The sequence below is a fragment of the Orcinus orca genome, chromosome 16, assembly GCF_937001465.1.
Source record: "Orcinus orca chromosome 16, mOrcOrc1.1, whole genome shotgun sequence".
Classification (NCBI taxonomy): Eukaryota; Metazoa; Chordata; class Mammalia; order Artiodactyla; family Delphinidae; genus Orcinus; species Orcinus orca.
In genome coordinates, this window is record NC_064574.1 from 36380901 (window position 1) to 36405715 (window position 24815).

At 41.5% G+C, this 24815-nt stretch overlaps 1 protein-coding gene across 5 annotated transcripts in view; it reads left to right on the forward strand.

Annotated features, from left to right (window-relative positions):
* Positions 1-12055: 12055 nt before the first annotated feature.
* The window catches only part of PLCB4 (phospholipase C beta 4), a 428120-nt gene continuing 415360 nt past the window's right edge, over positions 12056-24815 (forward strand). For 3 of the 5 annotated variants that reach the window (XM_049699214.1, XM_049699215.1, XM_033440307.2), the window contains exon 1: positions 12056-12226. The gene's annotated coding sequence lies outside the window, so the exon portion shown is untranslated. Of the gene's footprint in view, positions 12227-12345; positions 12494-24815 lie in introns of those variants that run through there. The other 2 variants (XM_033440308.2, XM_033440306.2) reach the window with 2 other exon arrangements.

Below are 24815 nucleotides of genomic sequence, written 5' to 3' on the forward strand. Positions count from 1 at the left end.
AAATCTGAAAGAGAAATTAAGGAAACAATCCCATTTACCTTCACAACAAAAAGAATAAAACACTTAGGAATAAACCTACCTAAGGAGGCAAAAGACCTGTACTCAGAAAACTATAAAACACTGATGAAAGAAATCAAAGATGATACAAACAGATGGAGAGATATACTATGCTCCTGGATTGGAAGAATCAATATTGTGAAAATGACTATACTACCTAAAGCAATCTACATGTTCAATGCAATCCCTATCAAATTACCAATGGCATTTTTTACAGAACAACAGCAAGAAATTTTACAATTTGTATGGAAACCCAAAAGACCCCGAATAGCCAAAGCAAACTTGAGAAAGAAAAACGGAGCTGGAGGAATCAGGCTCCCTGACTTCAGCCTATACTACAAAGCTACAGTAATCAAGACAATATGGTACTAGCACAAAAACTGAAATATAGATCAATGGAACAGGATAGAAAGCCTAGAGATAAACCCATGAACATATGGTCACCTTATCTTTGATAAAGGAGGCAAGTATATACAGTGGAGAAAAGACAGCCTTTTCAATAAGTGGTGCTGGGAAAAATGGATAGATACATGTAAAAGAATGAAATTAGAACATACTCTAACACCATACACACAAATAAACTCAAAATGGGTTATAGACCTAAATATAAGGCCAGACACTATAAAACCCTTAGAGGAAAACATAGGCAGAATACTCTATGACATAAATCTCAGCAAGATCCTTTTGACCCACCTCCTAAAGTAAGGGAAATAAAAACAAAAATAAACAAATGGGACCTAATGAAATTTAAAAGCTTTTGCACAGCCAAGGAAACCATAAACAAAATGAAAAGACAACCCTCAGAATGGGAGAAAATATTTGCAAACGAAGCAACTGACAAAGGATTAATCTCCAAAATATACAAGCTGCTCATGTCACTCAATATCAAAAAAAAACAAACAACCCAGTCCAAAAATGGGCGGAAGACCTAAATAGACATTTCTCCAAAGAAGACGTACAGATGGTCAAAATACACATGAAAAGATGCTCAACATCATTAATCATTAGAGAAATGCAAATCAAAACCACAATGTGGTATCACCTCACACTGGTCAGAATGGCCATTATCAAAAAATCTAGAAACAATAAATGCTGGAGAGGGTGTGGAGAAAAGTGAACCCTCCTGCACTGTTGGTGGGAATGTAAATTCACACAGCCACTATGGAGAACAGTAGGGAGGTTCCTTACAAAACTACAAATAGAACTACCATATGACCCAGCAATCCCACTACTGGGCATGAGACATGCACCACAATGTTCATTGCAGCACTATTTACAATAGCCAGGACACAGAAGCAACATAAATGTCCATAGACAGATGAACGGATAAAGAAGATGTGGCACATATGTACAATGGAATATTACTCAGCTGTAAAAAGGAACGAAACTGAGTTATTTGTAGTGAGGTGGATGGACCTAGAATCTGTCATACAGAGTGAAGTAAGTCAGAAAGAGAAAAACAAATACCGTATGCTAACTCATATATATGGAAATTTGAAAAGCAGTACTGATGAACCTAGTGGCAGGGCAGGAATAAAGATGCAGATGTAGAGAATAGACTTGAGGGCACAGGGGTGAAGGGGAAGCTGGGATGAAGTGAGAGAGTAGCATTGACATATACACACTACCAAATGTAAAATAGATAGCTAGTGGGAAGCAGTCGCATAGCACAGGGAGATCAACTCGATGCTTTGTGACGACCTAGAGGGATGGGATAGGGAGGGTGGGAGGGAGGCTCAAGGTGGAGGGGATATGGGGATATATGTATACATATAGTTGATTCACTTTGTTGTACAGCAGAAACTAACACAACATTATAAAGCATTTATACTCTAATAAAGATGTGAAAAAAAAGTTTCCCATTTGTTTCATCTTATTTCCCATGATAAATATAGATTTCAAAAATTAAGTTTAGAAAAGCCTCTTTTCATCTCATAAATTTGAAACATTTCCTCATTTACTCTCAAAGTTTAGTGTTTACGAATCCTTTATACCTATCTGCTTTTCTATTATATGGTATATTTTAATTCACATATTATTCTTATATTTAAACTATATATGCTATTTTAAATTTAAACTTAATTTTATAGTTATATTTAACCTCTTATACTACTTACTACATTGATAACCAGAACATCAAGGAAATGCTTTAACAGACTTTTCAAATAATATATTTTAATCATATATTTTACTCCTCCTAGATACAAGATTAATCCAGGCATCTTCCTTCTTATTTGAGCCACAATATAATTTTCAACCTTGCTCTGAAAGGTACAAGATTTTCAGTTCTCTCACAGATAGTCCAAGTGCTTGATCACTGTGAAAATTTAAAGCTCTTATTAATAGGAACTCACTATTGCAGTATAGAATTAAATTTGCATAAGAACAGGTGACTTACTTTTTCCTACACTGCTTTTTCCTCCTCTGTGGTAGACAGAATAATGTCCCCTCCACAAGAAGTCCATGTCTTAATCTCTAGGACCTATGAATATCTTTCCTTACATGGCAAAAGGGACTTTGCAGGTATGATTAAATTAAAATTTTTGAGATTTCGGAGATTATTATAGCTTATCTAAGTGGGCCCAATGTAATCACAGCTGTCCTCAAGGGTGGAAAAGGGAGGGAGAAAAGAAGGTCAGAATGATGCCATGTGAAAAGTGCATTACTTTCTGTTGTTGATTCTGAAGATGGAGGAAGGGGGCCATGAGCCAAGGAATGTGGGCTGCCTCTAGGAGGTGGAATAGGCAAGGGAATGGATTCTCCCCTGGAGCCTTCAGAAGTGGGGGGTAGCCTTGCTGGCACCTTGATTTTAACCCAGGGAGACCCATTTCAGACTGCTAACCTACAGAACTGTGAGATAATAAATTTATGTTGTTTTAAGCCACTAAGATCATAAGTAATTTGATACAACAGCAATAAGAAACTAATATTCCTCCCTTCCTTCTTTATCTTTTAGCAAATAGTTATTAAGCATATTAGACATTGGAAATGAAAAGAAAACTGAGTTAGAAGATTGAAAATATTGCTGCTCTTTCTCCTATTTTAAAATTTAGAACTTCTGTATGATCCAGCAATTCCAGTTCTGGGTATTTTTTTTTTTTTTGAAGAAAATAAAGAGACAAATTTTAAAAGATATATGCACCCCTATGTTCATTGCAGCACTATTTACACTAGCCAAGATATGGAAGCAACCCATGTGTCTATTGATAAATGAATGGATAAGGAAGATGTAATTAATGGAATATTAACCATAAAAAGAATGAGATCTTGCTATTTCTGATGACATGGATGGACCTAGAGGGTATTATGCTAAATGAAATAAGTCAGAGAGAAAAAGACAAATACCATATGATTTCATTTCCATGTAGATTCTTAAAAGCAAAACAAAAGAAGAAACATAACAAAATAGAGACAGACTCATAGATAGAGAGAACAAACTGGTGGTTGCCCAAGGGGAGATAGGTGGGGGAGATGAATGAAATAGGTGAAGGGGATTAAGAGGTACAAACTTCCAGTTAGAAAATAAATACATTACAGTGATATAATGTACAGCATAAAGCATATTGTCAATAATACTGTAATTACTTTGTATGGTGACAGATGATAAGTAGACTTACAGCGCTGATCATTTTGGAATGTATAACAATATCAAATCACTATGTTGTACACCTGAAACCAATATAAGATTGTAAGTCAATTATACTGCAATTAAAATATTTTAAATAAATAAAATAGAGAATTGAAATAATAGAACATGAAATATTTAATGATACCCAAGAAAATGTTCCAGACATTGTAACTTTGAATCTAAAGCTTAAAAAGGCATGCCATCTCTCACCACTAAATATTACCACTGAGGCAAAAATATTCTAGTAGGATTATTTTACTTGAAAGATAAAGAATTCTTTGTGGATGTAGATACATAAATTAATCACCTTTCAGGGAGAAAACTTTAGGCTGGCCTCAGACTTTGTCACAGCAACGTTAGATGCTAGAAGCAAGTCCTATAAGGTCCTGAAGGAAAGACAAGGTAAACCAAGAATTTTATATAAAGCCAAACAATCATTCAAGTATACAGTGAACAAACAGACATCTTGACATGCAATCATTAGGAGCTATGAATCCCACAATCCATTTAAAAGGTACTAGAGGACAAATTTCAGCAAACCAAGTTTTAAATGGAGAAAATAGAGCAAATGGACTACCAGGGAATCCATTTAATCATAAGACTAAGACTAAATCAAATACCAACCAAACCCTGAAAATGTAGGAATAATATAAGTAACATTCAGGAAAGGAAGAAGGAGAAAAGGTGGAAAGTAATATAAATACTGATAATCTTTACAGCCAGTGTCAAAAATATTATTATAGACCAATAAAGCAAGTAACAGAAGTGAAAATATATTTAAAGCTACAAAAAAAAAAAAAAAACACTAACAAAATAAAGTAAATTTTGGGTGGTGAAGAGGAGGAAGAGGAATGGGGAAGAAGTGAAAACATATTACTTTCAACATTGCTTATAGCAAGGAGTAGTAATTAATTGTACTGATATAAATTATGGCACATCCATACAATGGAATGATATGAAACCATTAAAAAGATTAAGGTTGTTCTACTAGTGTGGATATCATTTCCAAAATAGACTAAATTTAAAAAGCAGTATAGTGTGTAAGAAGTAGAAAGAATACATTTATATAAGTTGGTATGGTAAGACTCATAGGCACAGGAATATGATTTCCTCCTGGTACTTGAAGCCTTGTGGGTGGGAAGTAGTCCTTACTTTTGAATTTTGTATCTTGTGCCTGTATTACCTATTTTAAAAATATATACTGTTATTTGTTTTGCAAGAAAAAGAGTTGGAATCCTGATTTTTTGCCCTCCGGAGTTTCACACTCCTTTAAGGTGAAACAGACAAACAGATAACTCTAAACAATGAGGCAAGTGCTATAAAATAGAAATGTACAAGGTGCTTTGGGGAAACATAAGAAGCTTAATTCCTCCTGGAGGCGTTAGAGAAGCTGAGTCTTGAATGGAAAGAAGAATGATTTAAGAGATATTTATAAAACAGAGTCAATCAATATTACTTAGTGAACGCTTCAGGTGTAATGTGAGGCTGCAAAAGAAGTAAAAAATGACTCACTGGTTCTGGTTCCAGCCACTCGGTGGCTTGCAGGGCCATTCATTTTTAGCTCAGCAAACACTTATTACTACCTCACTATGTTCCAAGCACCATGCTGAGCCTTGAGGATTAGAAGTTAGATAAGAAATGGTCCCTACCCTCAAGGAATGTGAAGCAGTGTGGCAGATGGCTATGATGGCCTCAGTTATTCACCCTTCCCTTTGCAGCACCCTCCCATCATGGACAGATCACCCTGTCCTGTCCCTAAACATGGGACCCAACCCAGTGACTCAGCTGGGGCAATGACATGTTAGCAGACAGGACACAGAGGTTGGGGTCCCAGTAAGCCATCGACCTGCGCAAGTCACAAGAGCCTCTCTGAGACTTAAAATGTTCATCCATTAGGTGAAGTGATTGGATCACATGATCCTCTAAATCACTTCTGGGTGGAAAGTTGTAAAAACCCATTGTTTTTATCTTGGCTAGCATGAACCACAATGTCAAAAATGACTAAAAGAGGGAGATCAAAGAAATTTATTTTTGCATGTGGGTGAAAATTTTGGTCTTCCTGAGACATGGAGGAACAATCAATTTAACTGAATTGTGCTTTTGTTGTGATTCCAACCACATGGAGTCAGTGAAGGAAAGAAAAGAACATTGAGTCTTGTTGAACGTGCAATTGACATTTATATTGTAAGTTAATGTATTTTTCTAATCTTGTTGCTGCATAACAGAGATGGTAGGAACAAATCACTGTATTTTTAAAAAAGCTGATTTGTTCACATTGAAAGAATGGAGAGAAACATAAAATCATGCAATTAGGCCAGCAGTTTAGCAGCCTCATTAAGTGGTGTGTATATTTTCCATACGCTCTCATTTCATTTTATGTAATCTTGTCATAAACATCAGGTAGGTGGGAACCAGTGCACTCATTTATAAACCATATCCCATAGGTTAAATGCTGACATCCATATTTGAAGCTTTCTAATTTAAATCTAACAGCACATATTCCTTACACTTCAAGGAAAAGATTACAAATGTTTTGGCATCAGAAAAAAATAATTTAATTGTCCTTTGACTTACTTGGGAAAAACCCTTTTTTATCCAGAAATATGTCATAATTTAATTTGCACTTTTGCATAAAGCACTGAGGAATTCACTTTACCATGACACAAGATAATCTTTATTTTCACAAAATAATCCATTAAATATGGAGTACTTAGTATACTATTGTCCTAGTAATAGGGAATACACAAGGAAGTGGGATCGGCTTTCAAGGACTTTCAAGTACACTTTTTAAAAAATCCCTGTAAAATTTTACCATCACAATAGATCAGATAAATACATTTTGATACATTAATACAAGGATGTACAATGCAACAATAAAAAGCAATAAACTATAGGTACAAGCTGCAAAGTGGATCAATCTCACAGACATAATAATTATGACATAATAATTATCGAAAGAAGCCAGGCAGAAGAGTACATTCTGCATGATTCCATTTATATGAAGTTCAGAAACAAAGAAGACAATTCTATGGTGTTAGAATAGTGATTAGTACCTGTGGTGGTGATGATGGTGGTGGTGGTGATGATGGTGGTGGTGGTGATGGTGGTGGTGTGTGTGCATGTGTGGTATTGACTGGGAGGGAGTATGAAGGAACTTTTTGGGGTGCTGAAAATGTTGATCCTGGTGGTGGTCATATAGGTATTTATATAAGTGAAAATTCCTCAAGCTCTCATTTAAGACTTAAAATATATATATATATATATATATATATATATATATATTTATTGGCTGTGTTGGGTCTCAGTTGCTGCACGCAGGGTTCTTTGCAATGTGTGGGCTCTCTGTTGTGGCACGTGGGCTTCTCTCTAGTTGTCGCGTGCAGGCTCCAGAGCATGTGGGCTCTGTAGTTGAGGCACGTGGGCTCTCTAGTTGTGGCACGTGGGCTTAGTTGCCCTGTGGCATGTGGTATCTTAGTTCCCCAACCAGGGATCGAACCTGCTTCCCCTGCATTGCAAGGCAGATTCTTAACCACTGGACCACCAGGGAAGTCCCTCATTTAAGATTTTCATGCTTTATTGCGTATTTTATACTTCCATAAAAACAATTATCACCATCATCATCACCATCATCACCACCATCATTATCACACAGTGGGTTTGAACCTCTACATTCTAGTCAAATTCTAAGACTAGATCACACATGGAAAATTCTATTCTCAAGTCAAGTTGTTTGGAATGGAATTAGATGCTCTTCTCTACTTTTCTTCTTATCTTCCCTTTACACTCCAATCAACAATTGATTTGGGACTTCCCTGGTGGTGCAGTGGTTAAGAATCCACCTGCCAATGCAGGGGACATGGGTTCAAACCCTGGTCCAGGAAGATCCCACATGCCACGGAACAGCTAAGCCCGTGCACCACAACTACTGAGACTGCACTCTAGAGCCCGTGAGCCATAACTACTGAGCCCACGTGCTACAACTACTGAAGCCTGCACACCTAGAGCCCGTGCTCCGCAACAAAAGCCACCACAATGAGAAGCCTGCACACTGCAATAAAAAGTAGCCCCACTCTCCACAACTAGAAGAAGCCCTCACGCAGCCAGGAGGACCCAATGCCACCAAAAATAAATAAGTGAATTAATTAATTAATTTTAAAAAAGAGTTTAAAAAATTGATTTAACAGAAAGTTTAGTGTTTTGTTCTTTTTTTTTTTTTCCAACTGCCATTGTGTTCTACATAAACTGAATCCTCAGGCAATTTTCTTGATTACCATTCTTTTTGGTTCTCAGTGCCCCTAACAAGTTTTAGTGGAACAAGACACACAAGGTTAGTGAGGAGACACCCTGGGGCAGAGACAGCCCATGTCAGGTTGTTTTGTGCGCTGCCCACTTTTGAAAGATTATGTCCTTAATTAAGGCAAACTGGACAAATGGGCCAGTGGTGACTTTTTCATTTCCAAAGACCGCACGTAAAGGGCTAGGTGGAAGCTGCGATTAATGTACCACTTTAAATCAGGACAAGAGATGTACTGCCCTTTCTCTAAAAAGAATGCAATATGATCTTTTGCAAACACAGGTGTGACTATTAACTTAAAGGTCCTCATTTCTCATATCCTCTATATGTTGTTTCATATAAAGCAACAATAACACATAGGTTTTAAAAAAATTGAAATAAGGAACTGAATGTTAATTCTCGTAACAAGATGTTGCCCCAGAACTGAAAACTAGAGCCTTTTAAGTACAAAGACATGTTCAGGGATCCGCATTCTTGAGAAAGAACTGGGTCTAGGCATCCCCTTGTGACGGAAATAGCTCCATCTTATCTGCCTCCTTCCCTACCAACTTTTTAGCCTGGCCGGGATGGGCAATTTTCTCTAGTTTCTCTGTACTTCCAGTGGACACTGTGGAAGGCTGCTGGGATAACTTTCCTGTGTGTGCCCCACCCTACAGTGGCCTGCCTGGCATGTGAGCCCCAGCAGTAAGATGCACTGGGCTCAACTGCCATGGAGAGAACCATGGGGCTTGGAATAAAAGGAGCAGAGCTAGAGGGAGGGGACTTGTGGGAGGTCCAGAAGGACCTTCCAAGGGCCTCACTATGTCCTCCACAGCAGAAAGCTGGCTCTGGGGACACCTGCCCCAGTGTCACTGGTCTCTTATCCAGAGGAGCAGCCACAGTGAGTCAAGCAAGGACCACGATGGCTGCAAGGATAGACACTCATCCCTTTCTTTCCTCTTTTCTGCCCAACGCTGGAGGAACTAGGCCTTGAAGGTCAGGTGGCAAGGGCAAGGGGCAGGAGACAAAGTGTTTAAGGGCTAGATCCTGTGCCACCAGCCTTCCACTTCAAGGAGTAAAGGATCCAGCTAGAGCCTGCAATGGGGACTAGATTGGATTTAAGTTGAGTCTAAGGTTGAATATTTAAAAATCTAAGTTTTAGAACTGAAAATGATAAAATCTGCCCATGTAGAACCACTGCTATGTCCTTTTAATGGGCTCCCTTTTTGTACTCTTGTCCCCATGGGCATTCTCAATGCAAGCTCTCTATACTGTCAACCAGATCATGTCCCCACCCTGATCTACACCTTCCAATGGCCTTCCATCACACTTAGACTAAAGCCCAAAGTCCTTTCTATTGGCCTTCCACGGTCTGGCTCCCTGCTGCCTCTGTGACCCCAATTCCACCCACTCTGTGCCTCACTCTTCCAATCTGGCCTCTTTTCTGTTTCTTGAGCATGCCGAATACACTCGTGTCTCAGGGCTTTTACTGTTCCCTCTGCTGGAAACACTGTTCCCCAGATATGCACATCTCTCTCTTTATTCCCATCTCTGTTCAAATGCTGCGTCCTCAGAGAGGCCATCCCTGATCAAGGTTTCAAAATTGTTTGTTGAGTGAATGACTGTCTGAAATGTTATTAAAGGGAAGAAGAGACAAGTTCAAAAGAATCAAATTGAACTTTGTACTTCAAAATAACATTTAACTATTTAAACCCTCTAAATTGAGGTTCCTTAATAAACTCAATATTAAAGACCTAGCAAAACAGAAAATGACTGCTGTGATTTGGTCTACCAATATGTAAAACTAAAGATAGGCTTAATCTATGACACTCTGAGTGAACCCTAGGGCAGGGGGGTTACTTTTATGGAAGGTGGTGTATGTAGTAGATTCAGGGAAAAAAAACCAAGCACCAAAACATAAAACCTCTCTATTTTGTTCTCCTCCCATCAGAAATTGAAGTTCACTATTTTTCCATACTTTGAGTTTGGACATGACCATGTGGCTTTCTTTGATCAATAGGACATTAGCAAACGGAGGTATGAAATGCTGTTTTAAACTAGGGCTTGCCTTCCTTTGCTCTTGGGAGCCAGGAGCTCACCATATAAAAAAGCCATATGGAGAAAACACCCTGTCATCCTAGCCATCCAAACTCCACGTGCCCATCTGCATGAATGGAGCCAGCAGAAAACAGCAGACAACTGCTCTGCTGATTGCACGAATAGTTGTTGCTTTAGGCCACTAAGTTTGGTGTAGTTTTTACACAGCAAGGGCTAACTGATGTACTATATTTGGAAGTACTATGTTCCACTGTTAAAACAGTCAAGAGACATAGATGACAGCTTCTAGCTCATCTGTCTATGGGTGGTACGCAGAGAATACAGGAACTTACACAGGAAGTCCTCCAGAACTGGGTTCGAAACTAGCTACATTACTTATTGGCTGTGTGAGCAGTTGGCTGGGACAAATTGCTTAGCCCTTCTAAGCCTTAGTTAAATATAAAATAGAGAACAGGCCTAAAATACTGACCCAACCTCAAAGTCTGATCTGAGGACCATGGCACTCGAGCTTGTCAGAAATGCAGAATCTCAGGTCCCACCCCAGACCTGCTGAATGAAAATCTGCACTTTAACAAGATCTCCAGGTGACTTGTGTGCACATTACAGTTTGAGGAGAGCGGTCATAGTACCCTGTCATCACTCAAGATCACCACATCTCGAAGACTCCAACAGTGAAGAGCCTCACAGCTTTTCCCTGGGATCTTGCAGGGAAACTCAGTCTAGGCTATTTTTCTTGGCTTCTTCAAAAGGCTCGGTGGCTTCCAGCTTTTCTCAGGGCTCAGCAAAGATTGCAGTTTAGCGATTGAGCTGAGGAGTTGTCAGCGGGCCCTCAGCCCCCTCCCACTGAAGGATGCCCAGTTGGTAAACTTTTGATCACCCTCCTCTTTGCTCTGCCTGAAAAACGCCAGGATGTGTCAGGAGAATGAGCCTTTTGCATCTACATCTGCCTCTAGTCCTTGGGGCCTGGCTATTGTTTGCGCCCACTTCCCCCCTCTACTCCCCACCGCTCAGTAGCGGCCAGGCTCGCTCTTTCCTCCTGGCCAGCCGGACCAGCTCCTGTGGCTGAGCATGCCCAGTTGAGCTGCTAGCGTGGCCCCAGTCCCCAATGCGCAGGTGCCACGTCTCCGGGTTTTGGTGGCCGCCGGCCCAGATGAGGAGGCGGGGTGGCTTCGGGGAGGAGGGAGCCCTCCCTGGAGGGAGTCCTGGAGCCTCACGTTATGAGGGTCCACACAAAGGGTGATGCTAAAGGGAACACCATTAGGGTCTAAATGCGTGGGTGACTCAGAGTCACCTGGGGCCGAATTAGGGCCGAAAACTGGCTGGAGCTGCGCCCCAGCATCCCAGGGACCAAAGTCTGGGGGGTTTGCGTCTCTGAGGTTACACATGGGGGAAGACTTTTTGGAACCACTTAATCTTTCTGTGGCTCAGTTTAAGCCTCCGGGGTTGGGGGGGAGAGAGTAGTACCTGCTTTGGAAGATTGTTTTAAGAATTACAGGAATAAAAAGCCTTTATGACAGTGCCTGAAGCACTGTAAGCGCTTTATGTGTTTATTAAACAAAATATAAACAAATAAACACCCCACCCTCGCCAAAGGCTTTGGGTTGTCAGCTTTCGCCAGTCCTGACCCCCGTCCACTCTTTAACCCCCACCCTAGCCCCAGGGCCCACAGCCGGCTGCGCGTCTAGAATCGGAGAGGGATGTCCCCCACCCCTTACAGGTGGTGCTCGCGAGGCGCCACGCTGTGCGTCCCCCGACCCCAGGAGCGGGGCACGCGCGGGGGCGCTGGGACACCAGGGGGCGGCCGGAGAGACCCCAGAGGAGCGCGCTGCGGGGCGGCTTCCCCGGGCGCCCCACCTACCGTTTCCCGGCGCAGCCCTCCACCCAGCCCGGCCGCCACCCCTGGCGCCCCCTCCCCGCCCCGCTGGCTCGCGGCCGGCCCGGCCCCTGCCCACCCCCAGCCCGGCCGGGAGCGCCGCACTGGGCATGCTCCGTAGCCCGGGCAGGTTGGGGCTGCGAGGCGACAGCTCGGGCTCCAGAGCCGGGAGGCGAGAACGAGGAGGGAGACTCGGGGGCTGGGAAGGAGGGAGCGGCCGGCCGCGAGGCCCGGAGCCGGGACACGCCGAGCCCGGCGGGAGGGCGGGCGCAGCGGGCCGGCGGTGCCCCGCTGCTTGCCTAGGGAGCGCCCGCGGAGACCCCCGCCGGGGGCTGAGGTGAGAACCTAGCGCCCTGGAGGCAGGGGGCGGGGGCGGGGCGGGGCGGGGGCGGGGCGGGGGGCGGGCCCGCGCGCCAGGAGGGGGCTCGGCGGCTGGAGCTTTCTGCGGGGAGGGGGTTGGTAGCGCCGGGAGCAGTTAGTGAGCCGCACCGCAAACAAGAGCTCACACACACACACGCGCGCGCACAGTCGCGCGCGCACCCACTGGGTCTCCAGGCGGCGGCCGTGGCCGCATCCTCGGCAGCTGCTCCAGGCAAAGTGACAGGTAGGAGAAGGCTTTCCGGGTCCCGCCCGAGGATGCTCCGGCCCGCCCGGGCCCGCTGGGCTTGTTTGCTCCCGGCGGGTGCGTCCCGGACGCGCGCCCGCGCGCGCGCGCACCCAGATGCCCAGCCCCGGAGCCGGGGCAGGTGCCGGTGCCAGGCGCCCGGCGCGCGCGGGAGGCGGGGGTCCCCGCCGCCACCCCCTTCCCCTGTAGTCATCGCCCGCTGGGTTTCCTTAGACTCAGTCCAGACATTCGCCGCTTCTGGCTAGAAATAGCTCGGCTCGACGTGAATATGATTATTTTGGTTGGAAATTGTCGGCACCGTGCAACGCCATGTAAATGTGTATGCGTGTGACTCTTCTTACCTCTTTTGGGGAAATAATAGAAATGACTGACCATTTCCACTTAAGACAACACTGACAGGCCGGCACTCTTTGGGGGCTGTGTTCCAGCCTCCTAAGAGCATACAAATGATGGAGACTAAAGGTTGTCTTATTTTCAGAATTTTGAAGTTGCCTTTTCCGTAACTAATTAGACCCTGTCTACATAGTACAATACTTCTGACTGTAGACTTTGTAGGCAGTACTGTTACAGAAGTATGGAAATACGGAGTTCTTCAATTTCCCAGTGTGACTCAGTGCAACTTAATCTAGAATCATAAAACTAGCATTTCTTTTTTCTAGAGAAAAATGCAAAGTCACATTATAGTTTCATAAATGTGCATGTGTTTGGGAGATGGCCCTCTGACTTTTTTTTTTTCTTTCTTTATGACTCTTGAGGTGATTCTACCTATTGTTCTAAAGCACATGTTCGAAATTTAATTCTGGCCAAAACGTCCATGGAAGGTCACCATTTTTACCGTAAATGTGATACATGGTGGCCTGTAAATTAACTTTTGAGTGTGTGGAGATAGCTGTTTAATAATTCTGTTTCGTTGGTAATGATGCCATTCAAACTTTAGCTATATAACATCTAAAATAGTTATTTCCCCTTTAAAGAGAAATCGGGTTCATAAAGTAGACTGACCAGTAAAAGCAACTAGTGACTTTGTCTGGGCAGTCTATCTACAAGGTTAATAAGGTGTCCGAGGAACTGTATTCTTCAGAAAAAAAACATATTTGTGTGTGTGTGTAAATTTTAACTTTATCCTTTTTGTTTTTTCAAGACTCTTGGTTTCAAAAATACATGCTTGAACTGAGAACCTAATACTTTGTGTGCTTCAAACTTCAGTGGCCTAAGTTATTAGAATCATGCAGAAGGACAAAAATTTAGCTGGGCAGGGGCATGTGATTTAATCTGCCCTTATCCGTATTATGTAATCTAGAATGCTGTGTTTTGATAGGACAGTCTTGCATATTTTTCAGCTGGTGTTTTTATCTATTATGTCATCTTCCTTTTGAAGTTTAATAAATGATGGCCATCTTGAAAGAACACCTGTTTTCATAAAAATTCACTTTTTAAGCAGAATAACATTTTTTATTGGCATTTTTATGGACAGGAGAGACTTCGCTGCCATAACTAGTAACCCTTTGAGAGTAACTTATTATAACATATCTGTGGTAGCCCATATTAGATTACTGATTATACTTTTCTACAACTATATTATTATTCAGCCATCCCAACTTAGTTTTGATTTAGCTTTGATATCACTACCTAGCTCTGAATTAATCGCTGGTGAAAATGCTATTCTACATGTAACTGTCAAAACAGAATTTCTAAGACTCCATTTGATCACTGGGTACACATTGATATGTGTTGTGATAATGCTACCTTTATTTTACAAATGTACACCCACACAGAGAGCTTTGTTCTAAAATACTCTTTTGCAAGTTTAAAATTGGTGTGCCTGAAAAATGTGATTGATGTTAAACTACTTCTACGCCCTGGAATCTTGAGGGGGTGTGTTTTTGCCTAATGAGATAGTGAAATAGGGAAGTTTAAAAAGTGTTAAGGGTTACCAGAATGATTTTGCAGAAATGGAGTTTTAAATCGGTATCACCTCTTTGAAATATTTCATCCCCAGCAGAGACTTAGCCAGTGCTTTTGGCCTTGCTATTTTGTCTTTCTTAAGAACAAATCCAACATCTTTAGATTAATGCGTACTGCTGATTTTGGCAACGTGGGACAGTTATATTTGGCAATCCAAATGAACATGGTATTTTCCTAGGATACTAGTAAATTCACTTTGGGGTTTGATTTGTTAAGAATTGAAATGATGTCTAAGGCTTGACAGATATTCAGCCCTAACCCATCTTCCAAGTTAAAATTGAGGTAAAATTGAGTTTTAGTGCTGTTGTGTTGTTTTCCTTGAACCCATCAGATGGCATGCCAATTTGTGAAAAGATGTGATAGATAAGTCTGCTTCTGGATTTTGTGTCTGCATTTTTTCCCCCAAACTTTCAGATGTAGCTGGCAAACTTAAATTATCTAATTCCTTCATTCTATCCATTATTTCTGTGGATTATTTTTTAAAAAATACATTAGTAATTAGTTGCCGAGTTTATTTTTTACTTTAAATACCTTGTGTTGAGAATAAATTTGATCTTTGTGGATCACAGCCCTTATGTAATATAGTCACAGGAAAGAAAGATTATGTATTTCTTACATTCTCCACAAATGTCTTTAATAGTGAGCTCAAGTATTTTGGGGGAGGTAAAAATATTCTTTGAAACTTAAACTTATTTTGCAGACTGTGACTGAATTTTCGTCGTTTGTGACCACTCGTAAAGTAAGGATGAAACAGCGTGTTTATTAGCACGAAGGACCCAGGTCTTTAATAAGCCATCTACCACAGTGAGTCCTGTAAAACCAAGAACTTGTGTGTTTGATATGCAGAATGAGGTCAAGGACTAATGGAGACGCTTTAATGATCACAGTTAGTATATTTCATGTCCAGACTGAAGTTTCTAAAATAGTTGCTGTTCACCATGTAATGTGAATTTGTGTGTCTTATTAGTGCCTGCCCAAAAGACTTACCACCTATCAGGAAATCAATACAGCTCTTCATCGCTGAGTTTCTGTGGTTTTACTATCTGTGAGGACACTCAGTAATTCTCAGTACTCTCCATTCTGCACTCTTCTATTTCTCTGTAATATTTAGGAACTATAATAACCCTGTGTAGGTCATTCTTTCATTCCTCAATATTTGTTTTTCTGTTTCATAGTTTTTCTTTTGATCAAGCCTCCTCCTTGGAAGTAGAAATACTTCCTCAAGGTGTAATATTACTTATCTAGTTATGCCTTAGAAAGAGATAAGTTTTTGCGCATTCACAGGCTGGGACTCTTTAGCTCACCAGATATATAAATGGGTGTACTTCACCCCCGGGGAAGGAGAGCTGGGTGAAAATGCATCACCAAGTAGATGAGTGAGAAGTTTGCATTGTCCTTACTGGAATGAAGCCTGCTTTTAAAATTCACCCCAGAGTCACTGGGAGATCCTTATGTTCAGGAGGATGAAGGGCCAGCAGAGGTTTTGTTTTCTCTGTGTGAACTCCATCTACTTTCCTTTTCTTTGCGGAATCAAAAATAGATGAAAGGGACATAAATCAGAAGACGGTTTTTCTCTGCACACCCCTTTGCCTACTACCTAGAGGACCTTCAGTGAGAAGGTCGAATACCATGTGACTGCAAGATAGTGTTATCTTATCCCCTTGACCAGGAGTCTCCTTTAGGGCCCTTGTCCCCTAATCCTTTGGTGTGCAGAGGGCTAGGAAATTCCACCTCTGTCCACCAAGCCACCCTGGGGGCAGTCAAATCATTGCTTTAAGATATAGTGCCCTTGTTATAGCATTCTTCTCCTCCTGAACAATTAGAGGAGGTGGTTGGCTCCCTGATATGAATGAAGTAGCCATTTCCTCAGAGCAGGAGGAAGACAGTAACGCAAAGAAACTAATTATAAGCAGCTCATTCAGAGAGAAGAGAACACAGACCACTAGATTTACACTTGACATCTTTGCTGTCTCCCCCAGGACAGGAGCTCTTCACCTCAGGACCACCCTCTAATGGCCTAATGATGGCATTTGGTAGGTCCATCTAGCTGGCAAATACATCTTTATTTTCACTTACTTCCAAATGACAATTAGGGCAGGTATTAGAGTCACTGATGAGTCTCGGCATTTAATGGGTTGTAAAAAGAAGCACGTACGTTACTATGTGTGCCTTAAATTTTTTTTTTTTGGTACGTATATTTCAATATAATTGGTTTCTTCTGTACTTAATTTTATACATTTCAAAACATTTTGCTGAGAAGGGTCTGTAGGATTCATCACATTGAAGGGGGGTCTGCGACCCACTCAAGTTAAAGGACCACTGCTCTCGAGATGCTTCCTCTTGGAGGCAGCTGGCGGCGGCGGGGGGCGGTAAGTTGGGGTTTGCTTTCAACAGTGTAAAGTTGCTGTGACCTTCGGGTACTGGAATCAGGTGGACCCAAGCTTGAATCCTGGCCATGTCATGTGTTAGTATGTGACTCTTGAGTGTCTGTTGCCCCATCTGTAAATGAGGAGGATAACCCTATAAGGCAAAAGTGCCCTGCAGTGTAGTGTGAACGATGCCAGCTGTTGTGTTACTGCTGCTATTGCTACAAATGCTCTTGGCTACCAGTATGACTATTCACCCCCTTGTTCTCCTCCTCCATAGGGGGCAAAGGCCAGTGGCCTATCCATACAAAGCAGGCTGTGCCAGTTCCTGTAAAACTGTTAACAAGGGACACTTGCCCTGCCCCTCTACTAACACAGAAGTTCTAGTTACCTTTTAGGGCTACTGTGAATGCCAGATCTTCCTCTGGACTTGCCTGACTCTGTGACTGCAGTTGGACAGAGGGGCCTCATGTTAACTCAGCCCTAACTGCCTCGAAGTTCTGTGACTGGGGGGTTTCGAAGAACTCAGTGAGCTGGAAGCTATCCCCAGGGCGTCTGTGTCTCCCAGCCAGGCTTTGAAAAAGGACCGTATGAAGCCAGTTAGGCCTGGAAGGAGAGGGGCATCTGCCAGAATAATTTGGGGATCTGTGATGTTTACGGGGAGGTGTCGTGACTCCTGTTTCCCCACGGGCTTCCGCGGGCACGCTGATGGCGACAACAGTAACAAAACCACAGATGTAGGTTAAGCTCTTAAAATGTGCCACTTTATTTAACTCTCCCTACAGCTTTTCTTGGCGGTTCCTAATAGTATCTCCATTTTACATATGGGGAAACTGAGGCTGGGAAAGGTGAAGTTATTCACTTCCGGGAGGGAAAGTTAGAGATGGGAAGTCAAACCCATGTAGGCTGACACCAGAACTCCAACTTCTAACCACTGTGCTGTGTTACCTGCCACTCAGGTACATGCTGCCAAGAGGTTTGCTACAGTGAAAACTTTTGAGACCATTATTTTAAGTGACGGGGCTGAGGTATGACAGAGAAGCTTCTGGCAACCCTGCCTTGACCACGGAATTGAAATGGGAAGTTGAAGATAAAACCACGTGCCCTTATCTAATCCTAGATGCTTTTGTTTCTGCAGATACCTGGGAGGGAGGTTACTAAATGCTGCTTCAGGGTAGGCTAAAACCTAATTTAGTTTTCTGAAGGGCCAGCTCTTCCTGGGTAAGGCTCCTCATGGTTTCAATCAGGTGTGACCCACTCTGATTCCTCTGAGGGCCAGGTAAGCATCATGGGGCTGCCCAGGTGTCAGCCCCCTTAGCGGATGGGGAGGCCGTGTGCATCGGGAGCTCTGCCCTGACCCTTCCTGGGGGCCAGGTCTATTAGATTTCTGCCAGGTGGGCGTGGGGCTCAGGGTTGCCAGCACGTCTTCATTTTCAAGAGAACCATGAAATACAGATTTCTTTAAAGCGTGAGATATCATTGCAAAAACTTTAGAAATAATTACAGTGGAAACAAACATGTCAGCCCACGGGCTGGCGAAACAAAACACGTTCGTGGAACATATTCGGCTCATGAGCTCCCACTTTGAGCTTTGTCAAGTATAAGTGCTTGGAAACCTTGTGAACTAGTGTTGTCTTGATTAAGTAAGCATGGTGCCTTCTTTATTCATGCTTTTCTTTTCTTCCCCCTGTTAAATTTCTTACAAAGGTGGTTATGGCCATTTGTTTCCAGTGGACGTTAGTTTCAGAGTCTGAATTTCTGCCTGTTTTTCCCCTCCCTCATTTTTCTAAGATGTTAGCAAGTCTGCAGAGTTGAAGGAGGAAGGCCAGGGCTTTCTCTCCTATTTCGCGGGCTCCTTTGAAATAAGACCACCTAAGTGTGGAGAAATGCGTGACTCCATTTATGGGGACATGGAGGGTCTCTTGTGTACATCACTGATCTGAACTCTAACCAGTCACAAAATGTTCCCCCTGCTATTTGGTAGTTGCTGGATTTGTCCTGGGCACACAGAATGTAGATCTGTTTCTGCAGGTCGGTGTTTCAACGTGCAATCTACTTAACAGCCCTCATTTTCTTTTGGCTCTTAAAGGAGGAATCCCAATGGATCAAATGAAACTGAAGTCCTTTGAGATAGGATGTCTGCTGATGCACTATCATTGGATAAATCACCAGAGCCCCCTCTAGAATTTCTATTAATTTTTTGTCTTCATTGGTTTTTAAAATGATGGATGTGATACATTAATATGTTCCAATTGCAGTGATAATGCAGAAGCACAGAAACAAAATGTAAAACAACCTTTCCCACCTACACCCATACCCAGATATAACCATTGGCAACAGTTTAGAGCACTCTCTTCTCCTTTTTCTATGCATTTACATATATAAGTACATATACATGCCTTTTTCTTACTACATAAACTGGATCGTACTGTGTATGTTTTTCTGCGACTTGCTTACTTGCCACTTAGTGTATGTTGTGGTGATCTTTCCATGTCCATATACTAGTTATATTTTTCTTTCTAACATTACATAAACTCTAGTAGTACCATAAATAAACTATGGGTGTACAGTGTTTTATTTTAACCATTCTCCTGTTATCACTGTTGCAAACTGAAAGACTGAAGATCTTTGTACCTATGTCTTCAAGCACATGTGTGAGAATTTCTTGTAGATAAATTCCTAGAAATAGAACTATTTGGTCAAAAAGGTATGCCCATTTTACATTTTGAGGGAGCACTGCCAAATTGCCTTTGGAACCTCAAATTATGAATATGGTGTCTAACTGAAGTATGCCCCACATTGTTTCATTGCTTTACTAGTTCAGTTGGATCTCAGTTATATACAGTACACCAGGAAATGACTTTAGAAATAGTCTATGTCCTTAAAATTCCTTGAAAATACAATACTTAATCAAAAAGAATTTACCAATTAATAGGCCAATTAAAAAAATTGTTAGTAAAGAGATATTGAGTAGAATCTGAGTTGAAAATCTATATTCTGATCAATTTGGTTAGCTGTGAACCTCTAAATTCCTCAGACCAGGGACATGTCATAAACACCCTTGAATATATGGTCAAAAAAGTGAGGTGCTGCACAGACAACAGAGGTTGATATTGACCTGGGAAAATCAAATTAATTTCATTGCTAAAAATTCTATCCAGGTGTATTTATAGCTTTAGACTTTCAAGTACTTAATTATTTAAGAATCTCTTTTACCTTCTACTTTCTACTTTGAGAATTAGAAGATTCAGAGATAAATTTATTTTATTGAGTTTTATTATTTAATAGATACCTGAAGTGAATTTCCATGCTAGTTAGAAGTGATATATAGACAAAGGGCTGTATAAATTAGAAACTACACTGTATTTTCATTTGGAGACATTAGGAAAAATACAGAAAATCTAGGTCACCGATTCTCAACTTCTTTCAGAAGTTAACTTCAGTAATTATAGTTGTTTTCAATAATATGAAGTGAATTATTAGTTAATTTTTAGAATTTTATGACATCCCTTGAAAGACTTGGAATCACCCTAAAGTATCATATTATCAGAGTTAGTAAATCTCGATGTGGATAAATAGCAGGAAATGAAATATTGTTTCTGTTTTCAAAGATGGATTCAGTTCTTTCATCTGTTTCTCCAGATACCCATTTTTAAGAAAAAATCTGGTGAGGTTGGCAGTGATATTCGGATTCTGATTATATGCTTTCTGCGTGTTTATTTTTATAACACACAGTGAATTGTAGAAATATGGTAGGATTCAGTCATGTTTCCTTGGCATTAAAACCTTGCATATTCAGGAAAGTCTGTACTAGGTTTTGTTCATGGAAATGTCATAGCGTTTTACAATTTACAGACAATTTCCTTTGATGATATCTCTGAAAGCCGCAGTGGAGGGCCCCACCTGGTCACTCTTTAATCTTGTGTCATTCAGGGCCTGCCGGGGAACAGATGGTGGGTGTCGACTGAGTCCTTTGAAGAAGGCTTCATAAGGAGACCCTTCAGGAGGTATGGGCAGGTGTAGGGAACAAAACCACAACCAGGGTGAGGGCTGAAGAGGGACTTAGCAACGATGGGGAGCTTTCCTACTCTAAGTAAAGGGGCAAGAAAAGCTGTCCTACAAGAGATGTATCCTGTTGTAGAGGGACACAGTCAACCTGTAATGTCCCTGCGGGAAGATGGCAGGGAAATAAATATAACTACATCACTCTCCTCTTGTCCCCTAGACTCTGGCTGGTGCCTTCCATTAGCTGATTCAGATAGAAACTAGAGGGCAGGAGCAGGCAGGAGTGAACAAGGATGGTGAATGGGTCTGGGCTGGCAAACTGCATGCTCTACCTGCCTGCTGTTCTAGAGCAGAGGTGTGCGTGGGTCAGGCCAGGCTGGAAAGCCTGTGGTCTGGTTTTGTGGCCAAAGAAAAGAAAACTGTAGCCATGAGGACTAAATTTAAATGGAAGTCGGGAATGTCCCATAACGTCACATGGCTGATATCACTAAGATGTGTGGTGGGCCTTAGAGTAACACTTAATTTTTTTTTTTTTTTTCACTTGGAATGGATTGTGCTTCTTGGGAGATGAGCAGAATGGGAAACTTTATGTATTTACCTGAAGAACCAAAACTGTAGGCTCTAGAAAGAAGAGACAGAAGGGATTCATAAAGTCCATAAACAACATGGAGTTAGATACCTAAGATATAATTCCTTTGTTTTTAATATTTTATGAAAACATTTTATCTAAAATGTCAGGTACCCGGGGAAAGAGAAGAGGAGGAAATTAAGGTTATTAACAGTAATTTTTCTTCAAAGAAGTCAATGTAACTGAATCATTAGCATCACTGAGGAGAAATGAACAAGCTGTGTTTTCCCATTGTTGAGCATGACAGTAAGACTCTGAGATTTCAGGCTCATCTGTTCCCTTGTTTTCTTGGTGCTGTTGTTTGAAAAGGTGAAGACTCTGGGCTCTGGACTCTGTTTAGTTTGTGTACTTGTCCTGAATGAACAAGCAATGAATTGGTTAGAATCATAAAGTCAGACTGCTGGAAGGAATGACAGAATTCATCTCTTCTTCCCTCCACATTTTATGGTACAAAAAACCAAGACACTATTAACAACTGCTGCTGTTCAAATTCCCCAAGTTGGTGAATGGGGAAGTCGCATCCCTTCACTCTGAAGGAATTGCACTAGATGAATTCATTTTTGCTGTTACCCTTGTAGACTCCTGAAGTTCCTGATTCCTAGGCCTTGCTTGGCCGTTCGATACTGTTTTCATATATCAGAGGCAGGCCTTCTTGAGCACCTCTTCCACCACCCAGCCCTTAAAATGGTATCCTCTGGAGGTCTCTGAATTGCTCTCGACTCTTCTTATGGTACATATTCTTTCAGTACAAGACAACTCACCCACTTCTACCTTTTTTACAACCACTTATTCACTGATGACTCCCATATCCCTAACTTGTCTGAGTTTCAGTTATATCCCATTGTCTGCTGGAGATCTTGACATTGAAGTCTTATGGCTACTTTCAAATCAGTGTGCCCAAAACAGAAGTCCTCAACTTCACTCCAGATCTATGTCTCATCTTAGGTTCTAAATCTTCGTGAATCCAACAGTCACCAATTATTTGAGTTTACCATTAATATCTTGAATTTCTATCCATTCCTCTATTCTTATTGATGCTATCTAAGTTTCTGTCCTCAACTTTCATGCCTTGGTTGTTCCAATAACCTTTCAATCAATTTCCTATTGCCTTCTCTCTCATTCATTCAATGTTTCATGTTTTCTATTAGCTATTAAGTGAGTATCAGGTACTGTAACAGTAGCAAGCTGCAGCTTCTGCCCTCAGGGGTTTGCAGTTCCCTGGAGGAGAGAGACAAATAAACAACTACTTTATAAGTTTACGTTTTTACCCCTTTACTCCAGTCTCTATACTCAGCTAAAGTCATTTGCACACAGCAAATCTTATTATAGCATTACCTCTAAAATGCTTTTACAGTGCCCTGTTGCTTTCAGAACTTAACTTTATTCCCCTAATTTGCCAAATACAAACCATCCATGGCTAAACCTCTGCAGTGAAGTTTTAACACCTTTGTTTGGGTCAACAATACTGAGCTATATTAAAATCCCAGGAACATAAAGTCTGTGGCCACAGTGCTTGTGCTGACTTTGCACTAAACCCCATTCTTCAACTGGCAAATCCTACAGGCCCTTACACACCTCGCACAGTTGCCATTTTTTCCTCAAAGCCTTCATTGATTTCAGCTCTAGGTTGGTGCCCCACCCTCAGTTCTTCTGTTGAATGGTTTGCAAATTTTAGCCATAGCATGACTTTCTTGGGGAAGGGAAGAATCTGCATATTAGAGACTAATTCAGCGTCTCTTCAATGAATGAATAATGAACTGCCATTATTGCCAAGTTAGGAAACCAATCTGATGAATAAGCAGAAGAGGTGCCACGTTTAATAAATTGAAGTCATCTGCAGACTTATTACAGAGGGTAAAAAGTATTCCATTATTGTTTACACTGGTTGCTGAGAAGTACCACAACAATTCATTTGGAAAGATGATCAGTACTTGAAAAGTCTGTATTCGTGATTTCTGCTAACAGGGATTCGGATATTTCAATTTCTTAGTATACTAGAACCAGAGGAGACACTTCCCTGAAGATAGTTTGTCACTTATTCCTTGTGGGTACACTCTCATATAGTTTTTTCTATTTTATGTGTTCGATTTCAATCAAGTTATGCTTAATTTTCTTACAGTGTGTTAGACCCAAAATCAGAGAAGTTCTCTTATTTCAAACTTGGCTGAAAACTTAGAGGAAAAAAACATTTATTTAATCAGATTATTTTTATTAAGTGGGTCTCTTGGTAATCTGAAATGCTTTGTATTTATTTTCTTGTAGCATTTTATTTTCCAAATGACCTGTGAATGAACCAGTGCCAAAGAGAGAAAGCAAGAGAGCTGTTACTTAATTGAAGGAAAATATTCTGCTGAATGTTGTTTTTAGGAGAGCATCTTTTCCAAATCAGGAGGGAACTCATTATTCAGGACATCGGTTTGAATCTTATGAAAAGTGTGGCTTTGACAGTCTTCACCTTCTCCCCTCCCCAAGCCTGTGGTGTCAGTAGCGTTTATGAGGTTCCTTCTTCACAATTGGCATCTTTTTGGGATTTAGAAAATTTCTTTAACTTTGTGTTGAAAAAGTGCTAGCTAAGTATGTTAATTATTAGATATATGATTTTTCAGATTTGAATGGAGACAACATTTAAAAGGGTGACAGTTTAGTTATTGCAGCTGATGGGAAAAATTTTTACGATAGCCCTGTGGAAATACAGATGAATATTTCCTTTTATTTAGAGCCATTTTGGACCTGTGAGGCCCTCCGAGAATCTCAAGTCTGGCCTCATTCTGTCCATTTTTCATTCCCTTTGAAAGACTTTCAGAGTAACTGGGTAAAGTTCCTCTCCCATCTGTCATAAGTAACACACAGAGATTTTTTTTTTTTAAAGCATGGATCATTCTTTTTTTTTTTTAAATTTTATTTATTTGTTTATTTTTTTATGGCTGTGTTGGGTCTTTGTTTCTGTGCGAGGGCTTTCTCTAGTTGCGGCAAGTGGGGGCCACTCTTCATCGCGGTGTGCGGGCCTCTCACTATCGCGGCCTCTCTTGTTGCGGAGACAGGCTCCAGACACGCAGGCTCAGTAACTGTGGCTCACGGGCCTAGTCGCTCCGTGGCATGTGGGATCTTCCCAGACCAGGGCTCGAACCCGTGTCCCCTGCATTGGCAGGCAGACTCTCAACCACTGCGCCACCAGGGAAGCCCACACAGAGATTTTTTTGTGCAGCTATCAGAGGAAAAGGAGGAAATTTAAAAGCACAGATGATTTGGGTATTAATACCTATCCTGAAAGTGACTCTGCTTGAACCAAGCTCTCTTGAACCGTTCTGTCACATGTTAATTTTTATTTTCTCAGCTT